At 43.9% G+C, this 12,562-nt stretch overlaps 1 protein-coding gene and 1 long non-coding RNA gene across 3 annotated transcripts in view; one reads left to right on the top strand and one right to left on the bottom strand.

Annotated features, from left to right (window-relative positions):
- RBPJ (recombination signal binding protein for immunoglobulin kappa J region) overlaps positions 1–12,562 on the top strand; it is a 223,663-nt gene that overhangs the window by 49,637 nt on the left and 161,464 nt on the right. The window lies entirely within an intron of this gene.
- LOC144302937 (uncharacterized) lies at positions 1,789–8,288 on the bottom strand. The gene is made up of 4 exons (XR_013369925.1): positions 8,050–8,288; positions 4,001–4,232; positions 3,641–3,692; positions 1,789–2,424 (listed from the first exon to the last, which is right to left on the bottom strand). It is a non-coding gene; the product is annotated as an uncharacterized LOC144302937 (long non-coding RNA).

Raw genomic sequence — 12,562 nt, 5'->3', positions numbered from 1 at the left:
TAATAAACTCTGTGCCCCTCTTCTCTTTCCTTTTGGGGGGATCTGACTGACTGTGGTGGAAAGTTCTATGGGCGTTTGTGGTGGGCCAAATGGCCTCCTCAGTTGAAGTTGGCTGCGGTGTAGCTGAGTCAAGGGGGAGGCGTCTGCTTTGAGTGGGTCGGTGTGCTCTAACATATGGAGGGGGACCCTGGCACACTTAGAAGTGGGTGACGGATTTACACGGCTGTCCTCCACTGTTTGTGCCTCCTCCTCTCTCTTGGGCGCTCAAGAGCACCCGCTGGCCGTGCTGCCCTTGACTTGGCTGCAATGGGCCCCCCGGGTCCCTCCGAGACGTCCCTCAGTGGATGCCTGGAGCTGCAGATACTGACCCTTGCGTACACCACGGGTTTTTCTCTTCATGCACACCTCTGATAAAGTTTAATTGATTAATGAGGCACAGTAAGAGGTTAACAGCAATAACTGATTACAAAATACAACAATTATGACAATATACTGTAATAAAAGTTACGTGGATGTCGCCTCTCTCTCAAAATATCTTATTGCACTGGATTCACACTCCTGGTGATGAAGGGACACAATGCCTACGTGCTGAGATGAGATGAGGTGAAGGACGGCCACACTGTGACCTAGCAGCTCTCGGCTGCTGTTGACCTTGGGACGATCCACCGGAAGGAGGATCAATCATCTGCGGGGAGATGAAACCGCAGAAAGCAAAACCACGGACAAGGGGGACCTACTGCATCCCCCCTCGAGCGCCGCCTCCTAGCCAGAAGCACTTGCCCCTTACCATTTTCATCTTACTCCACTGCATCGGGATGTTCCCCTCACTGCGAGGCCCAACAAAGCCACAGCAAGGACCCCGACGTGGGTGCATTGAGGCTGGGGTTCAAATCCCATCTCTGCCACTTACTAGTTGTGTGTCCCTGAGCAAGAGACCTCCCAGCCCTCTGAGCTTCCATTTCCCTGGCCTGGAAAATGCAGATCAATAATACTGCCCACACCATCTGGGCATGTTTAGAGGATAATAATAGTAGGATAACCACCATAGATGACAGCAGGAAAACACAATTGGATAAAAGGAGATAACAAATGCAAAGTACTGAGTCAGGATTAGGACCCAGGTAGTCTGGAGGCACCTGGGGGGCTCAGCGGTTGAGCGCCTGACTTTGGCTCAGGGCGTGATCCTAGGGTCCCGGGATCGAGTCCCACGTTGGGCTCCCTACAGGGAGCCTGCTTCTCCCTCTGCCTGTGTCTCTGCCTCTCTCTCTCCTTCTCTCTCTCTCATGAATGAATAAATAAAATCTTAGGAAAAAAAAAAAAGAACCCAAGGAGTCTGATGAAAGAGACCATATGCTTGGTGACTGAGCTCTACCACTGCCTCTAAAGTCGATTTTTAAAAGTCATCATGAAAAAATAAATTAAATTAAATTAAATTAAATTAAATTAAAAAGTCATCATGAGGGATCCTGGGTGGTTCAGCAGTTTGGCACCTGCCTTCGGCCCAGGGCGTGATCCTGGGGTCCTGGGATCAAGTCCCACATCAGGCTCCCTGCATGGAGCCTGCTTCTCCCTCTGCCTGTGTCTCTGCCTCTCTCTCTCTCTCTGTGTGTCTCTCAGGAATAAATTAATAAAAATCTTTAAAAAAAAAAAAAAGTCACCATGAGAGATCGTATTCATTGCAGGGCTATTCACCCTGCAATAGAGTGGAATGCATGCAAACAACTGATTTTTTTGCCTTTCTCATTTCTACACTGCTAGGTACCATAATTCAAGCAAACTGGTGTTTTTATTGTGACTTGTACAAATGTGCCAATAATACTAACAACAATAACATTTAACACTAACACGGCAAGCAAATGGCAGAGCCAGGGTTTGAATCTGAGACACTCAAATGAGATCTTGTTCTAACCATTAGGCTCCACTGCCCACACACAGCTGGTCTTTTAGGTAAGTTCTCTCGTTTCATTAAATCCTCTTTATTTCTAATACAATCAATGGTTTCTTTTTGTTTCCTGGCAAATAAGTTCAGTTCCTTTCTCTTCTGTTTTTTTTTTTTTCTTCAGAGAGTCATTAGCTTCCCACACTTTTGTCTTAGCATCAAAATGGCCCACAAAACGTACCCGGAGTGAAATAAAAATGACAAGCATAGCTCTTGCATTCTAGCGTCTCATAATGAGGTCTGATAAAATATCTCCACCGATAAATTTCGACACCTTGAGTGAAGTGTTCCACTCTTCCGTCATTTTCATCCCCTGGCTCCGAGATTATGGCAGAGATAAAGGCCTCCTCTGGGCCCTCCAACAATATCCAACAAGGAAACATAGAAGTGGGCTTTATAAACATCAGCAAAAGTGATGGATTCTGAACATTAAAATGCATAGTGGAAGAAAGAGCCATTTCCACGATGTGACCTGTTTACAAAATCTATTCATTGAAGGAAAGAGATCAATATTTTAACTCCATCTTATACCCCCAAAGAACCACAAAACCACAGGAGAAAGGCTGGAGCCTCAAGGAACCAAGGTGATTATTTTAAATGGGATGAAACAAGTGACCTGGCCAAGCATTTCTGGAATCTATTTTGATTCAACAAATCACTTTTTTTTTTTATGGCCAATCAGTTCAGCCCAGTTGTAAATTTAGGACATGCGGCCCAAAAGGAAATGTACTTGATCCAATTATTTGTTTTAAAGCTATATTTATTTATTTGGGAGAGAGAGTGGGGGAGGAGGAAGGGGTGGAGGGGCAGAGGGAGAGAGTCTTAAGCAGACTCCATGCTGAGCAGGGAGCCCAACTCAGAGCTTGATCTCAGGACCCCAAGGTCATGACCTGAACTGAGACCAAGAGTCTGACACTTAACCAACTCTGTCACCCAGGCGCCCCGATCCAATTATTTCTAAAGTGTCTGTTTTATGTGGGGCACCCGAATGGTGCAGTTGGTTAAGCATCTGCCTTCAGCTCAGGTCATGATTCCAGGGTCTGGGAATCGAGCCATCCCCCACGCCCCCCCTTACCCCCCACATTGGGCTCCCTGCTCAGTGGGGAGCCTGCTTCTCCCTCTCCCTCTGCCACTCTGCCTGCTTGTGCGCCCTCTCTCTCTCTCAAACAAATAAATAAAATCTTTCTTTAAAAAGTGTCTGTTTTATCAGTTCCCATTTTCTTCCCATCTGAATGTGTTTGGGAGTCTCAGGGAAGCGATTGTGACTGCATCTCTTTAAGTAAGAAATACTGTATCACCTCCCTATAACGATAGCCCATTAATTGAGCCCTGGCTACTTGACATCCGTCATTAGAGAAATATTTTAGTGTGGCAGTTGAGTACGTGGTTTTTGTGGCCAGTTCCACCATTATGTGGCTGCAAGCAAATAGCTTGGTCTCTTTGACTTGGTTCCCTCATCTGTAAATCATAACACCGAGGCCATAGGATTGTTGTGAGAATGAAATAAATGCATACACATAAGGGTTTTAAAAGAGTACCCGGAGCCTGGTGTAAGCTGGCTATTTTTTCTTTTCTTTCTTTCCTTTTTTTTTTTTCTTAATGTTGCTCAGCACCGTCTAAGTTTGGTGTTATCACCCCCGCATTACAGTGAAAGGAAGCGAAGTTCAGAATGGTAAATCATTTGCCCAAGGTCTCACTTACACAGTGAGCAGCTGCTTTTCCTTCTCCAGATGCTCCAGCAGTATTGTATGCACTGTAAAAAAGAATTAAGTCAGTCCCTTTTTTTGTCTAACTGGCATCCTGAAATGATTAAGATTCAGAATAGCTGGTGCATGGTTGGACTTGTATTTCCCCAGATGGTAAAAAAGGCATTAGTGAATCCACTGGAGGGCTGACTATGAGAGAATGTGCGGAGCTGTAAATTGAAATACCGGAAGGAAAAAAAAAAAATTATGAGTGGTGACATTCATGTTCTCCTAATATTCATCCTTAATGGCATTTATGTGACCACAGGTGTCAAGGTAGCAAGCTCCTCTGTGACACAGTTGACTGTCTTCTTACCTGTCATCTGATCTGTCTCTTCCAACAAGTTTTCCTTCCCTATTTGGGATTAAACTCAGTTGTCCTTTAGAGAATGATAGGCCCCAAGCCTCCAATTCCCTTGGTTTCATGAAGATGTTGCCTTGCCCATTACTCAGCCGCCGACTCTCTTTTGTGTTGGACTTGCTGTGAATTATTGTTGGGGTCATTAGGATCATCACTGTTGTAATTCTGTTTCATTTCCAATCTGTCTCTTCAAAACAAAAATCAAAGCGGGCAAGCTCAGAGCATATACTCTTATGGAAAAAGCACTCAATCAAGCAAGGTCAAGGTCTCATTGGTATGAAAACTGAGACTCTCGGGCAAAAGGAGATTAGAAAGTGTTTCTGTGAAGTGTCCCTTTTTGCAAAAGTCAAGGAGGAACAAGTTACTAGCCATGAATGATTTCTGTCCTTGTGAATTCCAGACACCTTAATATTTAGGTGGCACAGAATATTATTAAGAATAACAGGATGTCTCTAGCTTAGGCAGGAAACCATTTTCAAAAAGTGTCAGAGCTGATTGTACAAAAAGAATATAATTACAAATAGTGATGGTGGATTCCATTTCAGGTTTGGAGGTGAATAAAGGCAGCTGAGAGACTATAGGGGTTTCCTGTTTTGAATTTGGGAGAAGCCAAGACTTTTGTAAATATTTTTAGATGTACTGTTTATGGAAGGCAAAGAATACTAACCCGGAATGTTGGATAGTACGGCTGAATGTTGGTTTGTACGTCCTAAGTAATTTAGGCTATTGGACGGAGTACCAGACTCCTGTAGGTTTCCCTTAATTTCTTGCCTAAAAAGGGCAATAGTGAGAAAATGACTTTGACCAAAACATTCAACAAGTATTTATTAAAAGCCTGTGGCACAAATGACATTCTGCAGAAGGCACTTATATTAGACCCAAAGGAAGGAGAAGATGAAATACACACTCGTGAGGATTTATTAAGGGACAGAAGAATAATAAAATTACAAGCATGAAAGAACCTGAGAATAATTCCCTACTAATATATGGAAGAGCAGTATTTCTTCCCCCAGATGACCACATGGCTTTCTCCCTCAAGTCTTTCAAGTCTTGCCCAAATGTCACCTTTGCAGTGAGAAGGTTCCAAACCATTCTATCTGCAAATTGCATCAACCACCTCACAGACCCTGTCCCTCCCCCACTGCCCCGTTTGGCTTTTCTCCATCACCTTTTAGCTTCTTTTATAATTTTGTCGTTTCGCTTACAACATTCACTCACCTGTAAACGTAACCTTCATAAAAACAGGGAAATTTTGCATTTTGCTCATGGCTGAAGCCCTGGCAGGTAGTAGAGTACCTGGCACATGCTACAAGTTCAAACACCCTTGCTTAATAAAGTGTTGAATAGTGTGTGTCAGATGACATACTGGTGCTGACAATTTTCAAAAATAAGTAACCTTCGGCGATGTTAATGAGGAAAAGCTTCTTGGAAGAAGGGACATGTGGGCCTTTCAGCCCAAAACAAATTGATTTGATCAAACGGGGCGATTACAGCATAGGTTTGGGGTTTTAGACCAAACTCTGCCTCTGTTTGGCTAGGGGACCTAAACCAAGACACTTAACTTTGGTTTTCGTGGATCTCTGAAGATACCTACACCTGGAACCAAGGACTTCTGACTCTCAGTGAGTTTGGAAAACAAACAAACAAAACAGAAAAGCTTGGAAAAAGAATTACTGCATTCTGTTCTTGGTCTCTCCTGGCCAAAACTGAAGTCGCAAATACTCAAGGTGATGCCTGGCACAAAGGTCACCTCTGTTGGTGTACTCTGGGTATGGCCGGGCGGCCCTGGGTGTATTGGTGAAGAAAGGATCCTTCCCACTTTGGGTGGCTGGGCCCCATTCCTGCCCTCGCAGGGCCCTCATGATGCCCTTTATTCCAGAAGCTCTGCGGGGCGCCCATCCAAGCCAGCCTGCTCCCGAAGTAGTAACCCGTACTCAAAAATTATGTCTTCCTGTCCTTTGCTCTCCAAGCAAAAAAAAAAGTCTGTCTTCTCAGTCTCCTGCCAGTTAGGACTGGATTCTGATGAGCTAATTCCCTCTAGGGTGGGAATGACAGATTGTTGGCTGGGCTAACCTTCTGTCTTCCTCACCACCAAAGCGAGGCCCGATGCTAAAGAAGGAGTTGGAAAGGAAGGGCGCCTAGAATATCCCGTGCCCGGAATCTGCCTGCACTTTTACTATATGAAATTATTTCACCCACAACCAGGTAGATGGTATTACCCTCCGAGGACCTGAAGGTCAGGAGAGGTAAAGCATGGAGAGACTGCAGGAGCTTCTGTATTATCACAGCACTGAACTGAATAAACGGGCCTCGAAATAGACCTCTGGATCCCCTAACCGACTTCTGGGGCAGCGTTGGGGGCTGTGAAGAGTCCTTTGCAGCTTCCTACCACAGCCCCATAAACCCTGGCTGTGACCCTCAGCGCGTAAGCCCTGTGAGGAACTCACTTCACTTCTCTCTGCTCTGTTTCCTCAAATGAGGGACAGTAAGAGTGTGTGCTTTAGTTATGTCTTGCTTGTAACAATTTGCTCCAAAACTTGGTTGCTTAAAACCACAACAGTCATCCCTACAGGCCAAGAATTTGGGTGCAGCCCAGGGTCGCTCATGACATTGCAGTCAGGTGTCGCCTGGCATGTGCAGTCTTCCGAAAGTCTGACCGGGGGCTGGAGCATCCACTCCCAAGACGGCTCACCCGCACAGCTGGCAAGTTATTTGCTTTCCCCGTCAGCCTCTCCACAGAGTTGCTTGAGTGTCTTCACAGAATGGCAGCTGGCTACCCAGAGCAAGCAATCCAAGAGACCAAGGTCCAAGTCTCCGGGACTTCATGCTTACCTTCGGAAGTCACGTGCCATCACCCCTGCCATATTCTGTTGGTCACCCAAGGCAGCCCCTGATTCGATGTGGGAGGGAACCACATGAGGGCCATCTTGGAAGTTCCGACAGCAGCATCTACCCCACAGGTTGTCAGAAGAGGTAAATGAAACAACCCATGTTAAACCTGGAACATGGTAACTACTGAACACACGGTAGCTACTATTGCAGAGTGCTGAATGCCAACCTATACTAAGGCTGGTTCGGACTCTTCACTTTGCCCTGAGTTCTATTCTATTGGATTTTAAAGATTTTATTTATTTGAGAGATAGAGGGCGAGCACAGAGGGAGAGGGAGAGGCGGGCTCCCCACTGAGCAGAGAGCCCGATGGTGGCAGGGCTCCATCCCAGGACCCTGAGATCATGACCCGAGCCAAAGGCAGACGCTTAACCGACTGAGCCACTCAGGTGCCCCTGTTCTATTGGATTTTAACAGGAGACTCCCTTATGAAATACTTGGGCCCTCATTAGAATCCAACAGGAAGAATCCAGAAAGCCACAGAGCGCAAAACAGCAGCAAAAGCAAACACCAGTTCAATGAACTGATGAAGCAAACAGCATCTGGGGGCCAGGCTCCAAGGACCAATGCAGCTAGTCGGCCCTGGCGGGCTCAACAGCTCGACCAGCCTGGGAAGCACCTGGGGCAACCTTGTCACTACCTCCTAAACAAGTAACAGCAACAACACATGTATCTCTAGCTGTAGCTTGGTCACGCAGGTGTCATGTCTTAAATAGTGTAGTAGAGTGTTTCACAAACAGCTTCATGGTCCAATACATTTGGAAGGCTATTAAATCCTTTTTTTTCTGGAGACTCACAGCGCACCTTTTGTGGCATTAAAGACTCTAGGAAGTCCTATGGGTAAACAATAACACAATTGGTAGGGGAAAAAAAACAAAAAAAACGTGTTTAGTTAGATGTGACCCAGCACTTTGCAAACTTGTTAGAGCACAACATGCATTTTGTTGTTTTCCTCTGCAGGTGTAAGCCTCCTATGTGGAAACATTGCCTCCTTCCTAAAGGCACGATCATGCATAAACCACTAAAACTTGTTGACTTAGTCGCTTCGTGATGAGTGTGAGGTGGAGATAACACACACTTCACGGGGCTGTTGAGAAATAAGAAAGGTCCCTCACCTGGCATCTGGATTTGACAGTAAGAACTTGGCTTTGGCAGTCAGAGCTCAGACCCTCTGGCTCCCAATTCCAGCACCACCTTGAAGGAGCTATTTGACCTTGACCCCAGCTTCTTATCTCCCCTTCAATTTCTGGCCCAAAAAACAAGAATTCTTGCACTTCTCCTGTAGCTTTAACACGGGGATAAAATAAAAGGGAGCCAGTGAAAGCCCAGCCCTTGCTCTGCACCCTGCCAGGGCTCTCTGGTTGTAGGGGTTTCGGGGTGATTGTGCGGCCAATCACCACGACTGTGAGGTCACAGTGCTGATGACAGGGCTGATGAAGCCTGTTCCCCCCACCACCTCCGAGCGCATGCGTTTCTCCCCCTCTATGGTGCCACGCAAACCATCAGCAGCAGTGAGATGTGGTCATTTGCAGAGTGGCTCCGCCAGGGGATGGTGCCGGCAGTTGGAGACAAGTGGGTGGCGACCGATCCGGAGAGCTTCCCAGAAGTGGTGGGGTTGCAGGAGGATATTTAAAGGCAGGGAGGCAGGTGGCGGGGCAGATGGGGGTGGCAGGGTTTACACCCTCAGGACAGCCGGGACAACGGCTTAGAGGCCTGAGTGGCGGCGGCTGCAAGACGCCAGCTTTGCTGGAACAAAGCAGCAGGTGAGGACCACAGCGAGTCCCCGCTCCAGGCACCCGGGGAGGGCTGAGGCCCAATAAAACCCTTGGCAGCGAGACTGCGGCCCCATTTGCCTTTTTCAATCAATCAGCCAACAATTGACGGACAGGCCCTGAAGCAAAGCCCCAAGATTCCCGCCTCCCCCACCTTCTCCCAAGCAATAGCTGCACAGATAACTGTCTAACTTCTGAGACCGTCTCCTCCCTCCTGAAGCCACAATCAGTCGTCCAGAGATTTATTTTTATTATTGAGCTCCTATTTCTGCTTTTGCCATCACTGCAGATCAGTTTGGGTTTTGTCTCCCAGCCAAGTGCTTTTCATATTTTCCAGATCACTCCAAAGTCTGTATGTGCTGCCTGGAGCAGGTTTAAGGAACAATCCAAGATTTCTTTCTGAATAAGCAGTTATTTGTACTTTGTTTTGCTTTTCTTGGTTACTGAAGAGAAACAGTGACATAAAGAAAGCGCTGGTAACACTTAGCATTGAGCAGCACAAATGTCAATGGTAGTGACTTTGCAAATAAATAGTTACATTGTCAAGCACACAAGAGTCTCATTGAGGAAATCTGTGCGGTGACTGCTAACAGGGTTAACACTTTAGGCGCAATGTAATCAAGGAAAGACTGTAAACTTTGTCCAAATTGACCTCGGAATGTACTAAAAGCAAATGCCAACCGAGGATCCCAGGATATATTTCCAGACCAGTCACAATGCATTGGGAAGAGAGGAGAGAAGAGAGAAGAGGGAGGGTGGGGGAGACTCTGATAGAGAGGAACTCTGTTTATGGGGAAATGGAAAACGTTTCCTTAATTGTTTCAGTGATTATGGCAAATCCAGTTATACTCTGTTTCGTTCTCTATTTTCATCCTGGTTCTACTCAAAGCCAAGATATATATTTTTTTTAATGAGAGGGAAAATGCAATTTGCCACTTTGCACTATTTTTCCTTGTAAAGGATGTTATTGTAAAGAAACTAGAATCTCTTTGGCAAAAACTTAAGTGACTAAACGCTTAGGACTCCCACCACCCTCTTCCCAGAGATTTTGGCAGATGACAGTGTGGGCGAAGCCTGTCTGTCCTGCCTCCCAGTTTAGGGGTTGCCAAATTTAGCACATAAAAATACAGGATGCCTTATTAACTTTGAATGTCAGATAAACTACAAATAATTTTTTGGTATAAGTATGTTCTGAACGTTACACAGGACCTACTAAAAAATGTTGTTTATCTGATGTTCAAATTTAACTGGGTATCCTGTATTTTGTTTGATCACACCGTTCCAATGGACTATAGATGTATAGGTTTATTTCTGGACTCTCAATTCTCTTCTCTTGATCCACACGTCTGTCTTCATGCCTGTATCACACAGTCTTGATTACTCTAGCTTTATACATTTTGAAATAGAAAAGTCTGAATCTTCCAACTTTGTTGTTCTCGTTAAAGACTGCTTTGGCTACCCCGGGCCCCTTTTATTTCCACATGAATTTTATTTCTGCAAATAAGCCAGCTGCGATTTTGATATGGATTGTGTTGAATCTGTGGATCAGTGCTTGCTTCGGGAACACATATAATAAAATTGAATCTGTGGATCAATTTGGGGAATATTGCAACCTTAGTTATATTAAGTCTTTCCATCCATGAACATGGGATGTCTTTCCACTTATCTAGGCCTTCTTTAATTTATTTCAATGATGCTTTGTAGTTTCCAGTGTACAAGTCTTATGTTTTTTTGTTGTTGTTGTTTAACTTATTCCTAAGTATATTTTTTAGTGCTATTATAAATAGAATTTTCTTAATTTCATTTTCAGATTGTTCATTGCTAGCGTACATCAATAAGATTGATTTTGGTATGCTGATTGCTATGACATTTAAGATTGAAAGTTTGTTTTTTGTTTTTTTAAGATTTTGTTTATTTATTCATGAGAGACACACAGAGAGAGGCAGAGACATAGGCAGAGGGAGAAGCAGGCTCCATGCAGAAAGCCTGATGTGGGACTTGATCCCGGGTCTCCAGGATCATGCCCTGAGCCAAAGGCAGATGCTCAACTGCTGAGCCACCCAGGCGTCCCTAAGATTGCAAGTTTGAAGAACTGTTCTAGTGAGTTATAATTTACATTTTGATGGCCTGCTACAAGGATATTAACTTTTCTGGGGATTTTTGCTAGCCTGGCTCTTTGAGAAAATGCCAGTGGCACTGGCTAAGGGACCACAAACATATAACCTGTCAGACTAGGGGCTCAGGTGAATTGATAGAAATGAGGAGAAGCAAGATCCCCACAGGCAGATGTGTTGCCCTTTGGTACTGTAATTGCCTATTTCTCTCATTAGACTTTCAAACTCTAGGGTCTCCTGCACAGTTGTCTCTTAAAGCACAGTCTGGTGCCTACTTTAAGTGTGTTGCCTGACTAAATGGAAGGGGAAAAGTGGAACTCCTGAGTTCAGCAGGATCTTATATTGCTTAGGGGCTTCACATCCTACTGTGGATAGTGTGGCTCATTTATAAGCACCTTGCTCATAAAAAACAATAAACCAATTTCTAGGGCTACAAAAGTATTATCTATTATCTATATGACATACTATGCTATTTTTATTGCTGTCATTTCATAATACTTTTAAAAATACATTGCATAGCATATTGGCCTTTATTATTCTTGTTTAAGATTATTTTGACAATTTTTGACTTTTTATTTTCTAATATTCTTTCCATTACTCAGTCCTTAGTGGGACTTCAACTGGATCCAGTAACATTTTTATATTACTTGGGAAATATTTTATTTTCATGATTTTTTTCTAATCTAAGATTTTGATATATCTCTCCATTTATTAAGACATGTTTTATTTTACTTCAATGAAATTGTACTGCTTTCTTTCCTTTTTTTTTTTTTTTTTTACTGCTTTCTCTAGGTGGGTTCTAGACTTCTTTATTTTTTAAGATTTATTTATTTATTTATTCACAAGAGACACAGAGAGAGAGAGGCAGAGACACAGGCAGAGGGAGAAGCAGGCTCCATGCAGGGAGCCCGATGTGAGACTTGATCCTGGGTCTCCAGGATCACGCCCTAGGCTGAAGATGGCACTAAACCACTGAGCCACCTGGGCTGCCCAGGTTCTAGACATCTATAGTTCAATTTGTTCATGACACTATTTTTAAAGAATTTATTTTGTATATTCTTTTTTTTTTTTTTTTTTATTTTATGATAGTCACACACAGAGAGAGAGAGAGAGAGGCAGAGACACAGGCAGAGGGAGAAGCAGGCTCCATGCACCGGGAGCCTGACGTGGGATTCGATCCTGGGTCTCCAGGATCGCGCCCTGGGCCAAAGGCAGGCGCCAAACCGCTGCGCCACCCAGGGATCCCTATTTTGTATATTCTATATGTAACTCACTATTACTAATATAAAGAGAAGTTATTGGGTTTTTTTTAAAATATTTATCATATGCTCAGTCACTCTTCCAATTCTCTTATTGGTTTTAATATTTTTAATTGAGTCATTTTGGATTTCTAACCATAAAAGTACATAACATGCACAAAAAATAACTTCACCTTTTCTTGTTCAGTATTTTAAAGCTTCATTTGCTTTTCTTGTCTTATTACATGGTTAGAACCTCCTAGATAATGATAAATAATAGTGAAGATACTCGTTTACCTGTTTTGAAGTAAAAAATGTTTTCTCTTGAAAATCCTTTATCCAATACAAACTATAATACAAAACAGGAAACCAAACCCTTTTTGGATATAGCCAGACCCTCTTTGGATATAGCCATAATTATATTTAGGAGATATATATAATATATATAATAATGAATAATTCCCTGAGAGCAGAGTAAGCTCAAGTCTCCATGGGATAGAAATG

Source organism: Canis aureus, chromosome 2 (assembly GCF_053574225.1).
Source record: "Canis aureus isolate CA01 chromosome 2, VMU_Caureus_v.1.0, whole genome shotgun sequence".
Taxonomy (NCBI): Eukaryota; Metazoa; Chordata; class Mammalia; order Carnivora; family Canidae; genus Canis; species Canis aureus.
Note: the sequence above shows the minus strand (reverse complement) of the source record. Positions and strands in the feature narration are given on the sequence as shown.